Source organism: Python bivittatus, unplaced genomic scaffold, assembly GCF_059951505.1.
Source record: "Python bivittatus isolate LINGU-HERP-01145 unplaced genomic scaffold, Pbiv_v1 ctg000590_np1212, whole genome shotgun sequence".
Lineage (NCBI taxonomy): Eukaryota > Metazoa > Chordata > Lepidosauria > Squamata > Pythonidae > Python > Python bivittatus.
Window position 1 is genome coordinate 6,640,187 of NW_028277086.1, and position 26,657 is coordinate 6,666,843.

The window sequence follows — 26,657 nt, forward strand, 5'->3', positions numbered from 1 at the left end:
TTCTGTCAATCATTTTGTTCATTAACTGCTGTATTAAGCATTCACTTTAGGAATAAAGCAAAACTAGATGGAACAGGGAACATATGGCTGCATTGAAGAATAACATTTAATTGTGTTCTAGGCAAACATATGGAACACAGACTTGATCTTAAAGACTGGGAAAACAATATATTACATTTTATTTTTTTTTAATGTGGATGTCAGTTTTTGGCAGTTGGTATGCTCTGATGTGTAATGAAAATTCTAATGATTGTGGGAACCACCATTTAAATTCCTAGTAATTTGGGATTGCAATTTGGGATGAATTTTCATCCTACACTTTCCTGATCTTCTCTGGTTGGAAATGCTTAGCAGAGTGCCTCTCCTCAATTCTATAATATTAAATCTTTTCCCTTCAAATAAACTCCCCTCCTTTGGATCTACCAGCAGGAACTCTCTTGCATCAGAGTTGACGTTTGGTGATTTAATGTCCATGTCCACATAACTTTATTGGAAACTGAATAGAATCAGTTTGGTACTGCTTTCTTAGAATACTTTTTTTTTTTTTTACTTCCCAGAGTAGATGGTAGCCCTTGTATTATCTGGTCTCCCTTATCAATAGTAAGCAAGTCTGATCCAATTTATATCAAGAACAGGCTAAACATGTCTAAATGAAACAGATTATGTTTCCTTTCACAATTTGGCCACATTTGTTTTGCCCTCAGTTGGTGGTCACACTCAGATGGTGGGTGGGATTGGGATATGAAAGAAGGTGGGTCCAAGTTCCTCAAAGTGGCTGTAGCCGGGGGGGCGTATTGGCATCCTGCATGTAGTAGGATAGCTACATAAATTTGTATCATGGATTTATTTATGTTATAGGCCTTCTGTCCTCCTAATGGCCATATAACTTGTCTTCTTCTCCATATCTTCTTCTCCTCATATGGACATTTTTTGGTTATTCCTGCTTTGATATTTCTAGGATGCCATAAAAGGAGGAGGATAAGCATCCTTCCAGTCATGACAAACCAAGTGTAATGATATGGTCAGATGGGAAAAACATCCTCAAGATCATTCCTTGGTTATCTGGAAAATGAATGTCCTCCTCACTTGTTCACGGAGAGGCCCAAAACTCTCCACCTTAACAGGTAGAAGTTAGAAGATGACTATTATACATGAGTAATACATGAACTATCTCGATAGCTTAAGTATTACTATTATTGTGGTCAAAAGATGGTAAACGATCTATATTGATAGATGAGCTGGTAGGATTATTAATTATAGAAGCATTACTAGACTATATTAATCGTATTATTATTGTTATGAGTTGATCAGTGATTTATACGAAGAACTACTTTGACACTTTAAATATTGTAAGTAAAAGATGAACTGTTATGATGTGAGATAAATCAATATTAGGAGCAATACTCTGACATATTATTGTTGTTGTTGTTGTTGTTAAAACAGGGTGAATGATTTATGTACCTGAAAAGGGAACCAGTTGACACTATGTTTTTCTGAGTATTGATATATATATAAATAAATAAATGAATAAATAAATAAATAAACTCTCCACCTTAACAAGCTGAGATATAAATTGGATTCTAAGGTTAAGGTAATCCAGTTGTTGAAATTCCCATAAATGTATTCTGTTCCCTTTCAATAAATCTTGTTAAAAAGAACTCTGGGAGAATCTTGCTTTTGGTTGAAGTCAGTAGCCAAGAACTTGACACCAAGTTATATTCTGCACATGTGTAGCTTTATGTTTTAAATTCCCTGATTACAGGAATAAAATGGAGTTGCTTTTGTTCTCCTAATGCCAGACATACAGATATGGAAATCAGCACCCTTTGATTGGATAAAACAATAACATAAATGTTAAAGTAAGTAAACAAACAAATACATTATAAAATAAGTACATGTCACCATCTGCATGACCAGCTGTTCATCTTTCTCTTTCTGTCTCTCTGATTCTTTCCACACCCACCTCTCTCTCTCTATCTCTCTCTCTCTCCCCACACACATACACACATAATCATCATAATTAGTGATCATCTAGTCCTGCTCAGTCCAGGAATATAGAGATAAATATCTACACCTAATTATAGAAATTGAAAAAAAAAAAAAAAAGGAGATGGAAAAAGATGTCGTGGTGGCCAGAATCTCCCCCAGCAGATGACACAGATGCTACTACCCACTGTTACCTGATGTTCCTTGCATGGCCACTTGGTGCATCTTGGCTGTAGACCTATTCTCACGCTTTCCCCAGTTCTCTAGCTGGCTACTTTTGGAAGCAGAGTGCTGAACTGTTATTGATTTCTTTGTTTCCCTTAATTTTATGACCACAAAAACAATAGCCCTATGAGGTATGTTGGGCTGAGAGAGAGTGTGACAGAGAAATTGGACCCAAGTCATGTGTGAATTCCATAGTTGAGTGGAGACTTGGATATGGCTTCCCTTTGTCTAAGTCCAACCTTCAATGACTACTCGTCATTGATTCTTGACCACAGGAGGTTTTCTCTAGCGCTCTTATCATGGGCTGCCAGGCAGAGGTAGCCAACTATGTAGAGATCCTACAAAGACAGCTTTAAATCAGGACTGCTAATGCCAACAGGAAAAAAGCCCTCATTGAGATTAAAAATATTGCTCCCCATGTAAACATTGTCCCATTCAGCTACCATAGGGAGTAACTCAATTGAAATCGATCTAAGTTGCCTGCCAAGACAATGCAGAATTCAGTTTACTGGGCTCTTTTTGCAAAGGGCTGTGCTGATGCATGAATTGTCATTTCCCCCCTTCCTCTTCGGCACAAAGACTAAAAGAGTCTCCTCTCTGTCTGGCAGAAATTTGGCTCTTGCAAAACTGCATTTTGTTCCTGTGACAGATTTAGCCCCATAATACTAAGCTCTTTTATTGCCTCTTTATCAATAAGCATTAGTGTGAAACTGTAACTGATGGGCTGATTCAAATCATATTCCCCTTCTCTCTATATGTCCTCCCTATGGACCATGGAGGAGTGAGATCCAATTTAGCTTCACTAAGCTGTGTACATGGGAAATACCACATTCCATCCTCAGAATCCCAAGAACGAGAGTGGGAAAAGTTACCCCAAACTCTGGAAAACTATTGTCAGGGAAGATCACACTTCTCCTACTTAGCTTCTTCTACCTGTTGTAGGCTATAACTCTCAGCATTCCTGCCAGCACTCTGTGAGTTGTCCAAAACATCTGGAAAAAGCTAGTTTGAAGCCACAGACAATCTTGAATGAGGGGACCCAATGGCCAGCCTCATGCCCAAGGAAGGTCTGTGATGGTTTGGATCCAGACTGGCGCCTTCTTTGGTTAATATTATAATGAGTATGCTGGTTTTAACCTACATAAGAGCAAAGCTGACTCAAGCTAGTCAACCTTAGCTGATTTCAAATACTAAGGAGGATTGGTTTGGGTTAATATTTGGATGGGACTCAACCCAGGAATTCCAGAATAATTAGTTAGACTGAGGAGTTGAAAATACACAATTCCAAAGAAAATATATACTACATATACTCATAGATGAGAATTGGGTTTGATTTATCCATGGATGGGCCTATCTACGAGTGTATGTAGTACATATGGAAACACTTTTTAAAAGTACCCAATTATCCCATATATACTCACATGTAAGCCCATCCGTGGATAAGCAGACCATCGAATTTTTAACCAAAATACCATGAAAAATGTGCCACCCACAGATAAGCCAATTGTGAAAATTAAAACAAGAAAATTCTGAGGGTCAGCTTATCTGTGGGTGGGTTTATATGTCAGTATATATGGTAACAAGGGCTAGGAGAAAATGGCAGCCTATTTTATTTTATTTTATTTTATTTTATTTTTTTATTTTATTATTTTATTTTACAGGTAGTCCTTGCTTAACAACCACAATTGGGACTGGCAACTCTGTTGCAAAGTGCTGCAGTTGCTAAGCAGAAAATCACGTGACTGTGACTGACTTACATCATCACATTCCATTTGGTTGTTAAGTGAGTCACCACGGTCATTAAGTGAAATGTCACATGATCCAACTAACCATTTTACTTCCACATTCTCCATTAACTCTGCTTGTCAGAAGCAAATCACATGACCACAGGACACTGCAACAGTTGTGAATGCCAACAATTACAAATGTACGCCAGTTGCAAAGCGCCCAAATGGTGATCATGTAACTGCAGGGACACTGCAATGGTCATTAATGCAAAGATTGGACGCAAAGCTGTTTTTTTTTTTTTTACACCATCGTAATTTTGAATGATCGCTAAATGAGGCAGTTGGTAAGCGAGGACTACCTGTATTTTTTGTTTTGTTTTGTTTTGTTATTATTTTATTTTGTTTTATTATTTTGTTTTATTTTTTATATAATGGCTGTTATATTATTCACCTGTATAGAATTAAAGATACAGAATATTACAGTGATTACCAGAAAATGTAGCTATGACTTTAGTCCCATATATTTCATTGGGATCCAAGCACAGTTAATTGATGTCTTCTTTATTCATTGTGATCACTTGCTCTACATGCTAGGTCTACATGTGAGCATGGGACAGAAGAAAAGCAAGGGAGACGTGCTAATCCCACCCTTTCCCATTGCCTTCTACACATGCCTCCATGCAATTTCTTGGAAGTTTTCTTTACCTGGAACAGAAGTGCTTCTGTTTTTCTGCCTTGCTCAAGGTGCTTGAGAATGCCCTTAACATTTCTCTGACTGGTATTTTCAGGCTGACTTTGTCACTGGAGGGCACTGTTGCTGGCAGTCTGTTCTTTTAGTATTTTGTTTTTTGAACATCTCTCCATCCCATAGCAGCTTCCAAAGGGGGTTTTGTGATGTCTTCTCTTGCAATTTCATCCAAGAGAAATCCAAAAGGCTGTTGTGATGCTTTTGGTTAGAACTGAATGGCAGCCAGTAAGATTGAAGACCAGACAGAAGATTGTATAGTGAAAGACTGGAGAGTCACTCAAATACCCCTTGGCCACCTTCTTAGTAGGTCGGTGAAAAAGCATTCCATTCTGCTGTTCAAAGAAAACACCCGTTGGGAGACTTTATAAATGGTCTGACATTGTTTATAAATGATGCAGAGTTAAGGCTGAACAGAGAAGTGGCCAAAACTACTAGTGATAATGAACCTATTGGGGGAGTAAAGTAATTGTTGTGAACCCTTCAAAGGGATTTTTCCAGACTTGGTAAATGGGCCTTAAAATGGAAAAGGTAGATCAGTATGAGCAAGTAGGGTATGGTGTTCAGTGGTTTTAAAATTCCAACTCAGCAATGTATTAGAGTATATTAATGGGGCTTCTGCTTGTGCTGGCTAATCAGGAAATGGATCTCAGAGTCCTGTTGGACAGCTCAGTGAAAATGTTGATCAGGGGCAGGGGAAGTGCAAATTCCATATTAGGGATCCTTGGAAAAGAAATTGAAAATGCCAATGCATGCCCGGTGTAATTTGCCATTGAAACACCTTATAGAGTATACAGAATTACTCTTAGACACAGCGTGAGCTGGAGAAGGTGCAGAGAAGGGAAACCAAAATTAAGAATGGACTAGAGCAGTTGAGCTTTTTAGCTTAGAGTGGAAGTAAGAAGGGGGTGGCATAAAATGCATAGTAAATATGGACAAATGTATTGTCGAAGGCTTTCACGGCCGGCATACGATGGCTGGTGTGGGTCTTCCGGGCTGTGTGGCCGTGGTCTGGAAGTTTTGTTTCCTAACATTTCGCCAGCACCTGTGACCAGCATCTTCAGAGTGCAGGAGCACAGACAGGAGCAGTTCTCCACGGCCACACAGCCCGGAAGACCCACACCAAATATGGACAAAGTTTCTCTCTCCCTCTTACCCTCCCAAGACTGAAGTTGTCGAACAAAATAGAGGCAGGGAGATTATGGACAAATGTAAAACAGAACAAAAACAGAACAAAAACCTTTGCAGAGTGTGCAACTGAGTCCCAGAATTTACTGACACTAGATGTAATGGTGTGGCCTCCATTACAGATGGTTTTAACAGGGGACTAAACAGATTTCTGGAATATATTATAACGGATTATGAAACTTCACATGAGAAGCAGTCAATGGTTTTGGACAGAGTTCTTGTTGGTTAAGAGCAGTGGCGTGTCTGCCAGCAACATTGATATGCGACTAGGTGCCAAACAGCTGATCTGCATGTTACGTTTTGAGGCTCAGCTCTGCTCTCAACCATCTAGCAGAATTCCAAAGCATTTAACAGTTGGCTCTCGCAAGCTGGTGCAAGCTAGATCCAGCTTACCACTGGTTAAGAGGAACCTTTCCATTTAGAAAATCATTGGCTTTCTCCCCGTAACCTTCTTGTGAAAAAAACAGAAACAGTAGTTTCAGCTGGGGAGAGAGAAATGGACCAAATAATCCAATGATCTGGCTTATTAGAAATCCATAGCATATGCCAGAATATATGCAGTATGTTAAGGGTTTTAGGATTGATTGGGTTTTCCTGTTGGAGTGAGACCCATGAATTCTTCCACTTCTCTCCATTCCACCAGTACAGGCAGCTAGAAGGAGCAACTAATTTCCCACACTCTCAAAAGAGGATACACAGGACATAGATCGGACAAACCTGGGATTTCTTGGTTCCTAAGTGATCCCAGTTCTTTGCTGCATTCCCTGAAATGCCAGCGCTAATCTAGTCTGATATCTTATTATAAATTGGGCCAATAGGAGTGATTTTCTCTAAGGGGTGTGGGAACGAAGCAGAGAGGAGCAAATCTGTACATTCCTACTTTTACCATGATAATGCGCAGCTACAAAGGGTTTAGCTGGGTTGGAGAATTAGAGCTCCCCAACCCTAGGGTGCTCAAATAAGAGTTTTTGATTGCTCTTTTATGTTGGCAACTGGTAACACTTGAGGCATTATTCTGTCAGTCCACAGCTGCTGGTTGGCGTCTGTAAAAGAACTTCTGACTTCATCAGAGGCTGAAGGCTAGCCCATCTCTTCTCAATTTCTACTTCGTATCTCAGCACCGTTTCTGTCTCTTATTGTTCCTCTTATCTCTCAGCTCTGCCCCCTACTTGTCTCTACTTCCTACTTCTCCAACAACTACCTCAAGGATTTTTTACCCCTTGCATATATCTCTTCACCCTTTGGTAAGCATTCAGTTGGGAAGAAAAATCCAATCTCTCAGGGCTAAATCTAAGGAAAAGGCTTTACTAAGAGAAACAAATAGGAGGCCATCAGGAGGATACAAGAAGCTTGAAATCTGGAATGACAGACCTTCTGTGTGTTGTTTTTTGATGCAAAGTTTTTCCAGTCCGTATTTAAAATAATACTGAGGTAACAGAAGCATAAAAATCAATACCCACTAAAACTGATGTATAACCTCTCCTTCTCCTTTGGCTTATATAGGAGAGCTGAAAAGAACATAAGATTTTATTTGATGACTACTTTTATGGTTCTGGCTCTCAGACAGTATCCGCAATTTAACAACAGGGAAGAGGGGAAGTGTTTGAATAAAACAATAAAAGAAAAATATAAAGTCTCCTTTGAGTAGAATTGGCTCCTGATAACTACCTTAGACACATCCACGTAGTTTTTCTAGCAGCAGTTCAGAAGCTGTTAATCATTGCCTTTTCCCACAGTGTTTCCCCACTCCCAGCTACAAGTCTAGCCTATAGCCCTTCATGCTTTTTTTTTTTTTGCATCCAGTACTAACCAGATTGAAATCTGCTTAACTTTTTATTACATTGTGCCTTTGAGTCAGTCTTGACTCCTGGTGATTACGTGGACAGGTCCCTGAAGTTTTCTTGGCAGCATTTTTGGATCAGCATTTTGGATTTGCCCTTTCCTGCTTCCTAGGGCTGAGAGAGAGTCCAACATCACCCAGCTGGCTTCGTGTCTAAGGCAGGACTAGAACTCACAATCTCCAGGTTCTAGCCCAGTGCCTGTAACCGCTACACCAAACTGGCCTTTGCTTAGCTTTGGAAGACCAGCCAAATCAGCCTTCGCTCAAGTGTCTCAAGTCGATCTTGACTCGTTTATGTCTTTTCTTGGAAACAGGTTATGTTCCTCAGAAATAATAAAGGATGTGGGAGCTTCATAACTCTACCCACATTAAACAAAAAATAGCATTTGGTAAATTGGAAACCAAAAACAACACTCTTGATATTCTACTCACCAGCTAAACGGTGCTGTTCATTCTACCCCCCCAGCATTACATAACCTCACAGCATCAGACGAGGAGTTCTTTCAGGCAAGTATAGAAATCTCCTCAATACTCTGAAACGAAGCTACATATAAATGGTATGTATGAATAGTGAATTGTGAAATGTTCTATATGATGTGTATTTACACTAGGATCTTTCTACCCATTGGACTGTGATTTGTGAGTCCTGATAATACTTTCCCAAACCAAACTTGGCTTCCCTTTCCTGCCTAAATAATTAAATTTCCACCCATGTTAGCTTCTTACTAGATGCACGAGCACCTTCCATGGTATGAATGTATGCAATCTACTATTCTACTAGGATAAATCTGTTTTCTTCCATTTAGACTGCTCTGTTGAACTATAACTGGAGCTGCCCTTGAAGATCGTTCAATTTCAGTTGATACAGTACGAAGTCGGGTGGTTTGAGTACTATCTCAACCTCTACTGGGCTGGTATTATATGAACTTTCTCAGCTCCCATCTTATTTCCAGGCCCTTGTTAATGTTCATCTATAAATACTATCACAGCTCAAGGTGCATTTTCCCACATAACTCTTAGTGAGACTTGTGAATATCATCAGAAATCTTGTTCAACATGCCTTCTTCAATAGATACATGGCTGGCGGTTCTATCTAGCGCTTAGTATATTATTTTTCAATGCCAGAGTAAGCCTGCTTTAATCTTCCAGTTCATCTAGCCCTTTTCCCCTACTTTTTCTCTTTCTAAATCCTATCTACAAATGGTTATTGATCTTCCCATTGGTTCAGCCTCTGCTGTTTTCAGTGGATTAGCTGACCACCAATGGATTCATGGATATTGCTGGTGTTGTTTGATTTATATGGCTTGGTGATTTTGTTTTTGCATTGTACGGGGAACTGCTTCAAGAGCTATTAGCACTGGGTTTGTTTGTTTATTTATTTATTTATTTATTTATTTATTTATAAGAGTGACCTACAATTTTAAAAGTATGGGAAGCTTAGAAATTTAATGAGTATGTAAGGCAAGTCTGCCTGATGTCATATTTGGACGATATTAACATGTCTCTATTGAAAGCAATCAAGGCTGAAAATGTGAATGGGAAGAAGACAATGGAAAAATTGACTTCAGTAGATCAAGCTTGCAAACAACCTTGCTGGAGTTATCCCTCTCCAGGGACATCCATTGTCTCCAACTGCTGAGTTACGGCACCATTTAGCCATTCTGTGGAGAGTCCTTTCATCTAATGATAATTATGTGTATGCCAATATGCCAATCCTCTTGGCATCCCAACATTGCAAAAGAAAAGGCTAAGAGATCACGGCATGGCATGTATTATTAAGGTCACAAGAATTCTCTACCGGTTTCAAGTTGTAAGTCTGTTTCAAACCCACTTCGCCCATAACATTTGTTTCTGGAAAGTAGGGGTACATTTCATTTCTGACTTTTCTTTGCATCCTGATTGCTTCAGGTAATTTCACTTCAGCATATCACAGGATTTACCTTGAACAAGCAAACATTAGGTCTTTATTTGTCCAACTTGCATTTTTATTCTGGATTCCAGAGATAATGATGGGTGGCTTCTATTTCCAGTCTTCCAGTGATTTTTTGAATCTACAGGTTAACCAACTTTCTCTTTTTTCCCCACCCTGGGGAAATTTAGCTATTTTCAGAAAGTTCCTTGGAACTTTGGGTATATTTTTATTCTGCCTCACTCTCAGGGGTGATATGATCTGGATTCTGTGAATGGGATTACATTCAATAGATTTTTGGGATGTTGCAGAAGATGCTACATTTATGAAAAAGGGAACATCATGTCCAGAATAGTGATGCTGATTTGCAGGTACATTCCATTATCACAGAATGTTTTGATCTCTCTCTCTCTCTCTCTCTCTCTCTCTCTCTCTCTCTCAATCCTGGGCAGCCTACAAAATACACCAATTAAAAACAAAAGATTAAAATAGAGTTGTATCTTTGCAAAATAAAGTTGGGAGTAGGGGGAAAACACAATTCGAGAGACCAAGATTTCACACAAGGGATCCATCATCTACTCTGATCCAGTGTCTTGGGGGTAGAGCCAGTTTTTTAAAGCTCATTTAAATAGAAGCAGGGTGGGAGCTATTCAAATTTCATGGGGCAGGGGTGGGGAATGGTGTTCCAGAAGGCAGGTGCCTTGACTGAGAAGACCAACTTCCTGGTCCCACCAAGCAACATCATTTAATCGAAGGGTCTTGGGACATGATGACCCTGTAAGAAGATGTGGGGTGGGTAGAAAGATAGGTGATCCCTCAAATAACCAGCTCTTATGCCATGAAGGGCTTTATAGGTGACAATCAGCACCTTGAATTACACTCAGAAACTCACTGGTAGCCAGTGCAGTTCATGGATCAGAAATGTTACATGGTCCTGCCATGGCATGCCCATAACGGTCCATGCTGCTGTATTCTGAACCACCTGCACTTTCTGAGTGGTCTTCAAGGGCAGCCCCATGTAAGGGCATTGCAATAGTCCAAACATGGGGTAAACAAAACATGAGTGGCTGTTTTAAGGACCTTCCGATCTAGGTATGGGCACAACTGACACACTAGGTAAATTTGTGCAAAGGCCATCCTAGCCATAGCTGCCACTTATTGCTCAAGCAGGAGCTGCCAGTCCAAAAACATCCCACAAATTGTGTACCAGTCCTGAAAAGGAGAGCACACTCCTCTTCAGGAGCAAAGATTGAACCAAAATTCCACAGCCATTCAGTCTTGTCAGGATTGAGCAATATTGTTCTTCCCCATCCAGATCCATCCAGACTCTGGGATAGGACCTTGACAGCATCACCTGGCTGGCCCAAGGCTGAGATGTACTGTATAACTAGATATTATCAACATACTGATGACGTTGGACCCCAAAGGGTCAGATGAGCTTACCCAATGGCAACATAGATATGTTAAACAGGAGGGATGAGATTGCTCCCAATGTAAGAGGGATCTCTGGTTTGATATCTCCCCTGTCAACCCCAGCTGGACCTTGACCCCAGAGAAAGGAGGAGGACCAGCAGAACACCATGTTCCCCCTCTTAATCCCTGCAAGTGGTCCAGAACGATACTGTGATTGATGACATCAAAACTCACCAGAAGATCAAGTAGAACCAGGACAGTTGCACTATCTCTGTCCCAGATCTATTAAAGGTCAGCAACAAGCACAATCAATGGACAGACTGGGGCCTCAGCATTTGTAACGTGGAGTGTCTGCAGCTTGCAAGCTATAAACATCCAGAGCCACTAAATGTCTGGACAGAATTTCTTTTAATCCCTAGTTGACATCATCTTCTTGTTTTTCAGTGACTTAATTTTGGTGTAAATCCTGACAGCCCAAGATGACCTCAGCTTGCTATCAGAAGGAACAAGGAGAGTAAATAGCAAAACACTGCAAAACCTACTTTTGCAGAGTTCCAGCCCTTCATCTAAGCTCTTCTCCAGAATAACCTAAGTGGTAAGTAGCTGCAACAGAGTATTTGTTTATAAAGTTACTTAAAACATCCCCACCCTATCTCCTACTCCATTCTACTCCCTCCACATCTTTCTTTCTTTCTTTCTTTCTTTCTTTCTTTCTTTCTTTCTTTCTTTCTTTCTTTCTTTCTTTCTTTCTTTCTTTCTTTCTTTCTTTTTACTGTTCTTTGAGGAAAGTTGTTCAGTTTTGTTTTGTTTGAAGTTTTAGATGTTTAACTTTTCTCTCTCATTTTAGTATTCTGTAAACCTCAGAATTCCTTCAAGGAAGTTGCAGGACTCCTTGGGGGTTGTGGCTTTAGTAGCATTCAGTCACCTGGTGACTAGGTAGGTAGGTAGGTAGGTAGGTAGGTAGGTAGGTAGGTAGGTAGATAGATAGATAGATAGATAGATAGATAGATAGATAGATAGATAGATAGATAAATGGGAAAATGATGGAACCTTTGATCTCATATTAATAGGGCAGAATCTTATCAACTGCAATCTCTCAGAAGAAAGAGGTGTACAGATCAGTGATGCAAATAGCTTCCAAGCGCTTTGTCTGCAAACTTCTACTCAGAGCAAGAAACATCTAATTGTACAGTGCCAAATGGTACTTTTGCACTGTCAACTCTAAAAACAGTTTAAAAGCACCAGGGAAAACAAACCCTTAAATGAACAGCCCATCTGTCTGCTTAGTCAATTTATATGTCTATTGTAGAAGCTTGGTAAATCATAATTTAGAAACGCATGTGTGAATATTTCCCTGCAGGACCATCAGTCAGGAAGATCAAAGAGAAAGAAAAGTCTTCATCCTCCTTTGCAGTTAGAAGAAATGCAGAGATCAATTTGCAAATAGAGGATACATTACTGAGTTGGGCTGGAGAGTGATAGGTTTCTGTGCAAAGTTTACTAGTTCCTGGGAAATCTTTGTTACTGCTGTAATTCACCCTCTCTTGGTTTTCTCTGTTACACCATCCTCTACAATTAGCATGGCAGATAATTTCATGCTTCTCCAAATTTGAATTCCAAACCTGCACAAAGGATTTCCATCTGTCCCCATAGGTATAGGTCTTTTTCTTAGGTAGGAACAAATATGTAAATTGATGTCAGTGATGTCAACTCATGTGAATCATTTGGTTCTCTTTGGGTACAATGGGCATTGTCCTTTCATTTGGGATGGTTTCTGAATGGAAAATGTGTTCATTAAATCTGGAGTCTGCTAAAATGAAGTCCTCTAAATTCAAGATACATAACATCAGAGGGAATGAAAGAATATAGGAATAGTGAATTTTGGAAGGATTTTTCTAGGTTGTACTAGATGTGCGAGTCTGTATAAATTCGGCTTGTTTTACTGTTCATGTTAAGGCAGCATTCTGGTCCAACAGAGTTTAAACACTATCACCCCAGTGAAGTACAGAGAATAATGAAGTAATACTGCAGAAAGACAGTTGAATATTAGAGAAATTGCAACAAATTGCCCCATTCCTGCTACAGCACCATGAAAGGTGGATGTTTTTCCTTCCCAACTGATGATGCATACAAGACAGCAAAGCTGGAGAAATCAACCAATCAGGTTGCTTATTGCATGCTGTGCATGCAAAATGAGGACAGCTTCATTTGGCAGTGAGTTGAAACAGACACAATCAAAACAGGATAATGATTAACAATGGAGGTAGCAAATATCACTCCAGGACAGTTTTCTGTTGACTCAAGGATGAGAGGAGAGCACTTCAGCTCAGTAGTGGGGAAAAGATGTGAGTCTATATTAAAGGAATCATCTTCTGTATTTTCTGGGGCCCACCAGGGTGAAACTATACCAAACTACTTTTTCATAACATTTTATGAAATTCAGCCACAGCACCTTCCTATAAAAATATACAGTTTCAATAAATGTGTAAAGCTGTTGTCAGTTGTGAATAATCACATACAACCATTATAGGTTTTGGAGCAAATTATCTCACTTTCATTTGGCCTGTTGAGCCCTGCCAGATTTTCATTCTCTCATTATCCATCTTTTCTCTCTCTCTTAGTTAATTTCCAGACTGTAATATCAGGAAGTTCCACCATAGTAAGTCACAAGGATCTGTCTACTATAACACCTAATTGAATTCATAAGGTCCCCATTCCACAGTCACAAGCATTGTACAACAGCTTTTCAAGGTCTTATTTGGGTATCTTTTCTATCCAGTATAACTTTTAATGGAACCAGTCATGCAATAAATGTTTAAACTGACCAAATAGAGGTCAGCCTGATCTGTCTCAGACTAGAAAGGAAAGAACAGCTAACCAAGGGCCAAGTTACTGAGTTATATTGGATAGTGGATTGCTTTATGAATGCATTTTCATTACTGGGTGAATGTACTCAGGATCCAGTTTGTTTTGAGAAAGGATGGCCACAGAGAAGGCAACTGAAAGCAGAACTTCATTATCACCCCATGGTGTTGTTTCATCAGTGGTATCAATGAATACGTACATCTGACATTTGTTTAAGAAGAAATTTTTGGATTAGAACAAAGGCTTATCCAATTCCAATCTATCATTATGTTTTCTACAGCATCAAGCCAGTTGTCTCTTGGAGGCCAATAACTGGAAGGTGAACTTAATAACAACTTGGGTGTTCCCCAAAAACAGGTACCAGGAGCTCAGTTATTGGAGCTATTCTATAGCCATCTGGATGAGCAGTCATTGACACCAGACCTGATTTTGTCCAAGGTTACAAACTGGTGGCCATCACCGTATCTTGTGGTAAGAAATCCCATGAGTTAAAAACATATGTACAGAAATCCTTCTTTTTATCTGTCCTGAATCTTCTACCACTGGACTTAATCAAATGATTTTAGATTCTAGTATTATGAAAGAAAAAAGACTTATAATAGTCTCCACCTTTTTTTTTTCTGAGTAGCCTTATAATTTTATATATTTTAATGCAGTCATATCTCAATTTACTTTCCATTTTTTAAAAATCTAAAAAAAACCCAACTGTTTAATATTTCCACAAAGGGGAGTTTCTCCAACACTTTGATCATTTTGGTTTCTTTTTCTTCATTTGTTCCTCACAGAACATCAACAACCTGACTTTTGATTCCTTCCATAAGTTTTCTTGTCCTCCAGTTTAGTGAGATGTGAAGTTTGGGCTCTATTGTTATAATCACCTATATAATTTGATGTTTTGTGTAAACTTGGCCACTTCACTGCTCACCTTAAACTCCAGATTGTGTGTGTGTGCTTTATGAGCACATTAAAAATAGCTATTCTTGACTTAAAACGTTGGAAAAAGCCGTTGGAAGAAGTCAAATGGATTCTGATGAAACCAATGGCATTTCTGAAGAAAAACTTATGACCCAATAGATAGGTGACTTGCAATGGAATCCACCAATGTGATCTTATTTTATTAAAACCAGCTAATATGTGTGGACAGATGCTTAATTCTTTTCTCCGAGCCATCTCTTTGTTTAAACCTCTCTTGCGTGAAACTGCCCTTAGCCAGGAAAGAGAAATAGGGCAACTGAAGTAATACAAGAACCTTTCATTCCCTCCTCCAAAGCCTTATAGTTTCTGGATAATTTTTAAATGATAGATTTTTTTTTTTCTCAGTGCCACAATACTAATCCAAATTCTTCTAAAAGCAGAGTTAGAAGGGGACATTTAGCCCTCTGAGTCCAAAATCCTGTTCAGGCCATGTTGCCAAATTAAGAGATCCTATCAAAGAATCTGTGACTTGATGACCGTGCAGCCTCTCTTTGAGAACTTCTAGCAAAGGGGAACTCACCATTTAATATAGCAGCCTGTTCCATTGGTTGACATTTCATACAGTTAGGAAGTTTCTCCTGGTGTCTAGCCTGAGCGGTTTCCTTGTAGTTATAATCTGTTGGTTTTTGTCCTGCCCTTGGGGGGCAATAGAAAATCCCTCCACTCCTTTTATGTGTCAGCCTTTTAATAATCTGAAGACTGCTATCATATCTCCTCTAGAATGGTAACAGTGACTGTGTTCCTTCAGATCCTCTGAATAAAAATTAGTTACCAGTTTCATGACCATCCTTGTTGTCCTTCTTTGCATATCTTCCAGTTCTTTCTTTCTTTCTTTCTTTCTTTCTTTCTTTCTTTCTTTCTTTCTTTCTTTCTTTCTTTCTTTCTTTCTTCCTTCCTTCCTTCCTTCCTTCCTTCCTTCCTTCCTTCCTTCCTTCCTTCCTTCCTTCCTTCCTTCCTTCCTTCCTTCCTTCCTTCCTTCCTTCCAGGTTGGGCCAGTACTGAGATAGAATTTGTCTAGTGCTGAGAACTATTACTGTCCAGGAATTGAAAACTATATTTTATTAATCTAGCTAAGAATTGTATTTACTTTTTAGCAGCTATGTAACACAACTGAATCTTCAGACTGTGATCAACTACATGTCCAGAAATCCTACCACTCTACATTCATTTTCATATGTAAAAAAAAAATGCATTTGCTTCAATTAATTTTTTTTCTGTGATTTTTAATCTTCTTTTAGTGTAATTGTTTCTTTTTCATTGGCACAGATGATCCATATGTAACTCAGAAAGTATCATTATAGATAGCTGCAGAAAGGATGATTACAGCAAGAACAATGGCAACTGAGGCATTTAAATATGAAAGGTATAAAGTGATTTAGCATTTTATTCTTTTTTTTTTCCCTTTCAGCTTGTGTTTTAAACTACTGGTTATGGCAGCATTTTACAAAAGTTATCTATATGTTGGGATCCTGTCTGATGACAGGACACGTATTCTGTTTTGTTTTTCTTCTGTGGCCTATGTATCTTTGTCCTGCAAAAAGTGTATGATAAAGTATAAAGTTAAAAGGTATTTAGATTGTGATCAAGTCCAACTTCCAAATATTACAAATTCAAGATCCTTTACATCTGTTTATATATGTAAATTCTACTAGTCAATTAAGTTGAATGTTGTTTCTGGCTTCTAGAGAATTCAAATTGCTTCTCTGTCTTCACTTGGTTCCACCTAGAATAGGACAACATTTTGAACTGATGCACTGAAGATGTTACTTGGTTGGGTAATGAAATGTCTGCAAGCAAACAACCAAGCTCAGAGAGCACCTAGGACTCTGCAATGTGGGTATTCTTTTTAGGGGACAGAATGAGCTATCACTTGGCACTCCTTAAGGTTCTCTCTGTTCCACATTCTTCCTGCTCTTCTTGAAGATACTTTTTGTCTCCATATTATGAGAAGAGGATGGTTTCAGAAGTTTGGCCCCTGACCAATGGCTGCTACATGACACAAAAACTATACCTGACAATTACTTTCAGCTTGTACTGCAACTAGCCTTGGGTCCTGCCTGGAAAAGAAAGAACCAGGAGTTCTAGCAGCTGTTGCACTGTGGAGTGCTGCCAAGTTCCGTAACCATAGCAACAGCATCAGCACCATCCACATCCTCCTCCTCCTCCTCCTTCTCCTCCTCCTCTTTAGCATCATCAGTATCAGGAAAAGCAGCAGCAGTCGTGGTAGGAGCCAGAGCCTGGTAGCATTGGCTGCAATTTAATAAGCTGGCTTTGTCGGACTGCTCAGCCGCTACAACTGAGAGATGCAGCAGTCGCTACTCTGTCATTTTCTGGAAGATGGACAAATAGAAGAGGAGGGAGAAAGAAAGAGATGAAAACAGTGCACTGCAGAGGAGCCAGAGGATATCCAGGTAAATGTTCCCACCTCCCCATTTCTGTTCACCAATCCCTTGCCCTTGATTGCATTTGCATTTCTGTATCTTTTTGGTTACTGATTGTTTCAAAGGTATACAAATAATGATTTTCCCTCCATCAGCAATGCCTGCTTCCCCCCCCTTTTTTTTTAAAGAGAAGCTTCTGTTTTTCCTCTTTGATCAGCAACTGAGGGGGAAAATCACATACGTTCCTAAAGAAAAAAAGGTTGATCAAATAATGTATATTGTTGAAGGGAAATGATATGGAAGAGATACAATACACTGAGAAGATAGAGCTGCTGGCAGAGTTAATTCGGAATAAAAAGTGAGCAGTTGCTTAGATAAGAGGCTGACATAGCAATAGATAATCTTCTTACACTCACACACACACATACGGAGATATTGCTACACTTTGGCAGAACATCTGTCAGAATGATTTAATTGACACCGACTCAGATCTCTGTGTGTGTGTCTGTGTTGTTTGTGTACATGTAGTTACATATATTGTGTACGATGCAAAAAGATTACATACTGGGAAAATAAGACGTAATTGGGGGTGGTGAGTTTATGAAACCCCATGTTATCCACACATTGAGGCTCATAGTTTGATGCCTTATCATGCGTCAGAGTACTGGATCAACTAACCTAGTATTAGATACACAGAGAGGCAGCCCTTCTCCAAGGTTTAAGGCAGAGGTCTTCTCCAGCTTTTCTACCTCGGATGTTTCAGTAATAGAGATCAAAAACTGAACTTGCAATCTTCTGTCTACAAAACATGTGCACCTCACTTGAGCTGAAGGTATGTTCAGTCTGGTGTGACAGAGAATGGGCAGTCTTGCGTGAACAGAATCTTCAAGCCAGGTATTAATTCATCTTAGATTCCATGAAATGTTCTGTTCCAATCTTCAGTGTTACTAAAGCTTTTTCCAGGACTACAATCTTGGACACATTTAATTGGGATTAAATCTTTATTGTATCAGTGGGACTTATTTGGGGTGAGCAAGTACATGATTCTGCTGCAAATCCACGGTGTCCAATATAAGTTGAAAGAAGCCCTATTAGTTGTATTTTTTCTTAAATGTAAGTTGTGCATTATTATCCACCATAACACTATAGTAGTGTATCTGTGTTCCTATGATTCACCAGCTACTTCAAACACAATTCTACAAACTTCTAATTTTGTTCCTGACTTGAATTGCTGCTGCTTCTTTTATGTGTAAAGAGCTTGATCATTTGTGTTATTAACAAACCTAGAATAATAAAGTTGGAAGTGGGAATTTAGGTCATTGAGTTGAACTACCTTTTAATGCAAGTATTCCAATAGATGCTGTCCAACCTCAGTTTGAACATAGTGCAGGAGAACCCACTACCTCCAGGGTAATCTGAGTTAATTCACAATAAATTATTATTTATATATAAGGAATCAAAGTTGAAAATTCCCAGAGAAACTGGACATGTTTTTTTTAAACTGAACCTAAAAATCAGAATTTACTGGGCCTGCCCAGGACAACTAAAATCAGTCAAAATTCAGAGAAAAGCAGGAAGGATGTAGAGAGTACTCTTGTGTGCTAATGAATGCGGTCCAATTTTTGCCACCTTCTAGTGTACAACTGCCGTCTGTTACACTTTTTTCATCATTCCTGCCAACAGAAATGGCAAGAAATTACTTTTTTAAACTTCCGATTATGTACCCAGGTGAAGATAATATAATAACATAATAGTAAAAGCATAGGACCTGTATGAGTGTATGTGTTCCTGTGTGTTTGCAGATATATAGATGCCAACATGTGACTTTTAGAGAATGGAATAAATTCATATTGTTCCATTTCTCCTGTGAAATACATTTAGGACAAAAATGGCAGTCATTACCAGTATACCACATTCCTCTTTCTCTCTGTGTGCAAGCTGAAGGGCCAATGGTCTCTTCCGGGTCATAAGCATAGATAACATGAAAATCTCCACAGGAATCAGATTGCTATCTGTTACTGTGAGCATGGGGAAATGGTCATTCAGTTGTGGTAATAGCTGTTAGCTCCTAGTTTCTGAAAATCAAAGATAGACTGGTCTTTACCTACTGAGCTAGATTTCATTACAATGTTGATAAGGAAGGATGAATCTCTTCCTGAATTGATCAAAACCTTCAGCCTATCCCATCCAGAAGATAATGTTATTTGGAGAAGATAGATGCATTCTGCTCAGTTTCTCTTCGTTTTTTCACCTAGAATGGGCAAAACATTGGCTTCATTTTGCTCTACCTTCAGTCCCCTCCCTCTCCCCCCCTCTGGAATCACAAGTTCTTCCCAGTCTATTTAGGAAGAAATCTCTGATTTTTTTTTTTAACAAAGCACAAGTCATAAAGCATAGTACATAGTACAAAATGAACACAAAAAAGTCAGTTTTCAAATGTGCACACTCACATAAACTAGACACTAAATTGGGGGTACAATGCAGAATTTACCAGTTTCTTGCTCGTGTTTACTGAGAATATTTTTGTTTATTCATTTGAATGAATTATATTTCTTCCTTTCCTGCCAGATCCACCAATGCTTGTTTCCAGAATAAAATACGTTGGATCCATAAAATATGTTATTCAAACTTTGATAAGGTATACTACAAAATGAACTAAAACATTTTTAACCATTTATACCCAGCAAATACAGGTTCTGGTTGTATTTGCTGAAAAGAAGGGACCCATCTAGAAATCCCAGAGTTGCTGCTTTAATTCAGCAGATTTACATTCAGATTTTTAAGAGCTAACTATACAAAGCCCTCTGTCTGGAAGACAGACTTATAGATTCCTCCTCCTGCTCCTCCTCCTCATACATTCGGGATGGTTTACAAGGAAATTTGCAAACTTTGACCAGTTTTTATTTCAAAAATAGGAACTGAACTAAATGCTTACCCATTAGGCCTATGGTGATAGGCTTTAGGGTGAAAAAACTGGCTGGGGAATTTTGGGAGTTGAAGCCCACATGTCTCAAAGTTGCCAAGGTTGAGAAACCCTGCTTTAGAGCATGTACAACACATTCAGAAAACCTGTCCCAGTTAGCAGAATTACCAGGCAAGGTCTTGGGGCAACATAGAGTAAAACAATATGGCTGCTTCAGTTGTAGAAACACATGACCCACATTAATGAAACATCCCCTTTGAAGGGGTGCTTTGCTCAAAGGACTATGGAAGCTAAACACCTCTTTGAAGATTATTCTACAGTACATAATCCATATTTTTATATGCCAGCCTTCAAAACCAACCATGGCCTTTTAAAACTGTTTTCAACTAACGGATGAGTCTGTTTCTTAATATAGATGGCCTGAAACCACTACTGAACAAAAGGAAGTTATTAGGAAGGGTGACTTTCTTGTTTAATGCCGATGCTTGTTTTTCTGCTTGTTCTTTGGCCGATTTGTTTGGCATAATAAAATAATGTTAAGATGATGAATGATTTCTATTGAAAGAAAGATTGTACTGTAGACATTTGGACCCAGCCCTCTGAAAGTTTTCATGCACATTTCCCCCTCCCCTTTTTAAAAAGAAATGGAAGCCACGTGCTAAAGTATTCATGTATTTTCCAGGCATTTGGACTGAGTTTAGGCAGAAGTGATGGGGGGGGGGGGGAAGAATTATTCCCTCATAAGAAACTAAGCTAATATGTAAGGGTGAAACCTTGCAATATATGTTCATGTTTCATTTTAATGGGAAGTTTTAAGGACTCTACTGCTGAACAAGAGATATGAACTTGGGAGTGGGGGAGGGCTATAAAAAGCTTGCGTTGAATTAGAAATATCAAAATCTGGGCCTGAGAAGAATATTTGATGTGCCCTTAGCCATCTCTGTGGCTCCTCACCTCTCTAAAACCTTCCCACAACAGATTTCAAAAGCAGCATCACTATGATCTTAGTGTCTTGTGAATGTGCACTGGGCTATGATGCCAGGAACAGCTATGATTTCCTTCCTTCCTTCCTTCCTTCCTTCCTTCCTTCCTTCCTTCCTTCCTTCCTTCCTTCCTTCCTTCCTTCCTTCCTTCCTTCCTTCCTTCCTTCCTTCCTTCCTTCCTTCCTTCCTTCCTCCCTTCCTCCCTTCTTTCCTTCCCTCCCCCCCTCCCCCCCTCCTCCCTCCCTCCCTCCCTCCCTCCCTCCCTCCCTCCCTCCCTTCCTTCCTTCCTTCCTTCCTTTTCTCAATTGCATTAATGTACCAGACTGAAAGATTCCATTAATACAAAGCTCAGAATAAAATGGGTTTTTCCAAGGGGTCCTCCCCAGCTCCCATTATTTCTTCAGCTTTGAGCCTCAGTGTGTTGTTTCCATCCCAACACTTCAGGATAAAAAGCTGATGGAACAAACAGATCTCCAGCATTCCCAAGTTGGGAAGGGGGAATTTTCTTGCAGGACTGGATCCAGCTGGCCTCTTCACATGTCCTTATATTTGATAATTTGGGGGTAACTAACAGAAAACTATCAAAGAATATGCCCATGCAGTGAAAGCTAGGGAGAAATGTTACCACTGCATTCTGGTTCTGGGGATTCTGGAATATTAAATTATTTTTATTGGCCACTAAAGGAATAGAATGCTAGATGTAATGGAGACCAGGTAATTCTCTCATACAGGATAACTGGAATCTGGGTAGAGCTTTAGAAATTGGAAAGAGCAGCTGAACAAAACTGAACAGCAGCAGGTTGAGAAGAATCGTAGTTCCAAAAAACAAAACAACGACCAAAAAAAGCTTGCTTGCAAATGTTCAAAATATGAAAGCAGAGTTGCACTGCAGTGAGATGGTCAGTGACAAATTTGAAATATAAATAAAAATAAATAAATAAACATGTTGTTGGTTAGGCTTAAGAATATGCATTTCCTTAAGGCTGCCTAGTGATATTCCATGTCTGGGTTAATTTTTTTCTGGTGTGCAGGGTCTGCATTTCAAAAAGCAGGTAGGCCAGGGCAAAGAAAGGAACGAATTCAGAAGAAAAACTGAATTTCATCTATCTTTATTCTAATTACATTACATTAACCACAGCTCATTTCATTGTTCCTCATGTAGTTAATCTTTTTTTTTTTTCCCGTCAAATTAAAATTCATTGGTGACTTTTAGAAGAATTCAAGAGGCTTCTGGTTGTTCATAGTCAGGGTCCCCAGTCATGTAGAGTCAAACTGAGTTTAGACATCCGTAAGAATGCAAGAGGAGGCAGCTGTTTTCAACAGAACAGAGCTAAGGCTCTGAAGGGGCAGAGTTGGGCTGTCATGTTATCAAAAGAAGCACACCATTTTCTTTTTAATAGATCAGAATGCAAAATATTTGGGGAGGGGGAGACAAGGAGAACAATTGACTTTTGAGCAGGGTGCCAGGCCTCACCTTCCTGAGGTGCAACCAGGGGAAAACCCCTAAAATTTACTTAATTGACTCTAATTTGGTTAATAAGATTTGATCAAGATATAGATATATGTAAATCTTTAAAATATCTATTCAATCTTCTTTTCCCTTTGGTCACATTAAAAATGAGAGATGAGCAACAACTTTTGCAGCAGCTTTGGGGTAGGACATGTAGATCTGGGTCTGAAGTTGGGTTGTTCCCCCCTCCCCAACCCTCCTTTTATAATTTTAAAGCTTTACAAAATTATCTACTTCTACTGCTGTTCAACCTCAACTCCATTTATCCCTTTAAACAACAGTGGCCATAGCTTGTGGTTAGCATAGCCCAGCAACTACCATCACTAAGTGCTGAGAGATCATTTCTGGTATCAAGACCAGAATTGGTACTGTATCATTGTCCATGAAGAAGCTACTTGTGGGTGGACACGGATGGAAGAAATGCCCTATTGTTGCCTTCTTCCACATCATGATTGAAATCCTCCCTCCTTGTTGGGGTGGGTGGGTGTGTTTTTCAGAACATTTTTAATTTAGATAAGTCATCCTCTTTCCCTGAGAAAAATGTCCAAAGCAAAGGAGAAATCCCATGATACAATTTCTCTGGTCATGAGAAATCAATTACACCATTTTCTACACACTGTGACTGAGAGACAAGGAGAGAGAGGGCAAGTTTTTCTATATAACAAAGAGAGTCTTTGTGAGTATGAGATGAAGAATTGAGTTGAGGTCTCTGTGTCTTCACCAGAAGGTAACAGTGGAAACTTGTCAGGGCCTAGATATTATACTGAATTCTCTAAATAAGATTCTGAATTGTTTCTCCACCGTGGACTACAGACATGTAGGAGCAAGGATTATAGAGGATAATTTTGATGATGACGAAGTGGATAAAACTTTCTTTAAAATGATGCTTAAACCCATGTATAGATTATCCTCCAGGAATATCTGCATTTCTCAATGTATATATTTATATTAAGTGTGTTTATGTTCGTATGCAGTATGTACATGTGTAACCAAGTCTGGTTTATGCAATTAGTGTATTTATGGCAAAACTTGAAGGGAAGTTTCTGGATCCAAAAATATTGATATTCAGTGCTTAAGCAACAATAGCTATTGCGATTGCTCTTTGTTAGGCTTAAAGTGATCCTTCAATTACGGCACCTTCTCTCATCCCCAGCTTTTCAGGCAGCTTGTTCCCTAAGTAAATATTGAAATATTATGTCTTTAATGTGTTACTTTCATTGCATGCATCACCATTACTGCAATCATACAGAGAGTTGATTTTAAACATTAACTTTAAGAGAATAAAATAATTCAGTAGTTGGATACAATAGCCTTGCCAGTTGCAGCTTTTCAGTGGAAGTTGATTATATTTGATGCAAATATATCCCAGAGAATATATCTCTATATGTTCTATCTCTATAGATAGAAAAGCAGGAACAGAAAAGTGAGACATGAATAAACTAGGACATTAGGGGAAAGAATAAGCTACATTTTCTTCTTTACAGTCTTGTATTAAGTGTCCAATGCAGGTGTGCCTTAAAAAGGTGTGAGATCATTCAAACTTGCAGTCTTCTTATTTATAATCTGGACTCAGACCTATTGGGAACAGATATTTCATGCAACAGTATTAATCAAGCAGCCTGGCTTTCTGTGTGTAGGACTGGAGGACAGGACTATTGTATCTTCACAACAGCATGATTTAGAGTGTTGCAAATTGGTTGGTGCAGTGATTTATACAAGCCCCACTAGTTCTGACCACAGACACTGTCCAGATATGCAAAGCTGTCAAAGCAATAGAAGAAAACATCTGTAGTTCAGGGTTGAACTGTGAAGTCCTTGGTGCTCTCTGAGTTTGGCTGTTTGCTTGCAGCTGTTTCATTGCTCAACTAGGTAACATCATTGGTGCTAAACAGCTGTCATAGAGTAAGCTCACTGGACCATCTAAACTAGTGTTGCCTGTTATAGAAGGAGTCTTTTAGAGTTTTAAACCCAATTCTCTTTTGTTTGGTTGAGCTCCTTTTAACTGGACCAAACCATGGATCTGTTGAGTGTAAAACATGTCCTTACTTCTGCATTCCTCTGCCATTGACATATGTGGCTAAGCATAGAATTTAAGACAGGACTAGTAAGTGATGTCAGGGAACACATGAAGCATCTGCCCTCTTTTCTTCAAATTCAATAAAAACTGCTGATTTAGAAACTAGGATTTACCCTTTTTTTCTCCTAAGAATAATGGGTAAAACAGGAGACTTCATTTCCCGATAGGTTTAACATGCTTATTTTACAAAATAAAACACAGATGCACTCATAAAGAAAAATCTGAATCAATGCATCACCCTGATGCAATTGCTGCATCTCATTAGTGTCACATCTCTAATGACATTACTGTATCATAGCTATTTTCCCCAAGCTGAACATGATGTGCTTTAGGGTGATGCTATTGTTTTAGCTACAAATGTGAGCTCTGTCACCACAAGCAGATAATGTTTGGGACATTCCTTATATGCACAATACCTTGCTATAGCTGACAGTGGGTAAGAAGGGATCAAGGAGTCATGATTCAAAGAAAATGTCAACCCAGCGTACAGCAGCTATTGGGAAAAAAGTCAAATTTCATTCTAGGGGTATTAGGAAAGTCAAGAAAAATGAAACTGCCAGTATAATGATGTATTTATATAAACAAGGGCATAAAAGGGCAATCCTAAATTAATATGAGGCCAGAGCAGTTCCCTAAGAATAATGGCTACAGTCTTTGGTGTTCAAAGCAAAGGTGGGAGAGGTAGAGGGCATGATAGAGGTCTACAAAGTCATGTGTAATGGGTAATGTGGCCAGAGAAGTTTATCTCCCTGCCTCACAATGTTAGAAATTCTAGTCGACCTTTGAAGTTAAATATGATACAGGAAGATTCAGAACAGTTAAATGACAGAATTTGTTGCCAAAAGATGGGGTGGTGGCCCCCCACCTGGTTGGTTCTGAAGAAGATTAGACAAATTCATGGAGGATTGAGGTGTTAATGACTACTCTTGATGGGCATATATACTTCAAGAATCGAAGCCAGCTTGCCTTAAATGACATCTGCTGAGCTATAACAGAAGACTATGAGCTTCGAGTTTTCTGAATACACCTAGTTAGACACTGTATGATGCAAAATGGGAGAAGAGAGGCAACTTTGGCCTAATACAGCAGGCTCTTTGGTTCTTCTTTTACTTCAGAATGACACATGTTCTATTGGTTTGTTACTTTCCTGTTTTCTTCTTCTTTTCGATTCTGTTATAGAGATGGTACCAAAATCCCCTGAAAATATTCCATCTGTCATTAAAAATACTGGAGAAATATCAAGAATGTTGATGAGGTGATGATCTAGTTCCTGTTTCATGGCAAACCATGCTATAGTTGTACTGATTTTGACTTGGCAGGTTGTATTAACCCAATCACTGCTATTTATAAATCAGGGTTCATGGCACTGTTAGCATGTTGTGTGAACCAAGCCAGATGTGTATTATTCCATAAACCATAGGTAAACCACGCACAGCCTGGCACAATTGTGAACCTGGTTTAAGATCTTCCTATTTATTTATTTGATTTATATTTGGCATTTCTCCAGGAGCTCAGTACTTGTGTATTTCCAGTATTATTGCTAATAGCTACAGTATGTCTGTTGATACTCATTAATCTGTGGCAGACTAAAATTTAATTTGCATATGTTGATCTATTTAGACCTCCAAACTCATGGTTTGGCTATTTATTATCTGTTGTTGTTCAGTTGTTAAGTCGTGTCCGACTCTTTGTGACCCCATGAACCATATTGCGCCAGGCCTTCCTGTCCTTCACTGCCTCCTTGAGTTGGCTCAGTTTCATGCTCATTGCTTCAGTGATGCTATCTAACCATCTCATCCTCTGCTGTCCTCTTCTCCTTTGCCCTTCCATCTTTCCCAGCATCAGGGTCTTTTCCAAAGAGTCCTCTCTTCGCGTTAGGTGGCCAAAGTATCTGAGCTTGAGCTTCATTA

At 39.1% G+C, this 26,657-nt stretch overlaps 1 protein-coding gene across 4 annotated transcripts in view; it reads left to right on the forward strand.

Annotated features, from left to right (window-relative positions):
- Nucleotides 1-17,091: 17,091 nt before the first annotated feature.
- Nucleotides 17,092-26,657, forward strand: part of FAM135B (family with sequence similarity 135 member B) — a 128,673-nt gene continuing 119,107 nt past the window's right edge. For all 4 annotated transcript variants that reach the window (XR_015797549.1, XR_015797548.1, XM_088148942.1 and 1 more), the window contains exon 1: nucleotides 17,092-17,284. The gene's annotated coding sequence lies outside the window, so the exon portion shown is untranslated. The remainder of the gene's footprint in view (nucleotides 17,285-26,657) is intronic.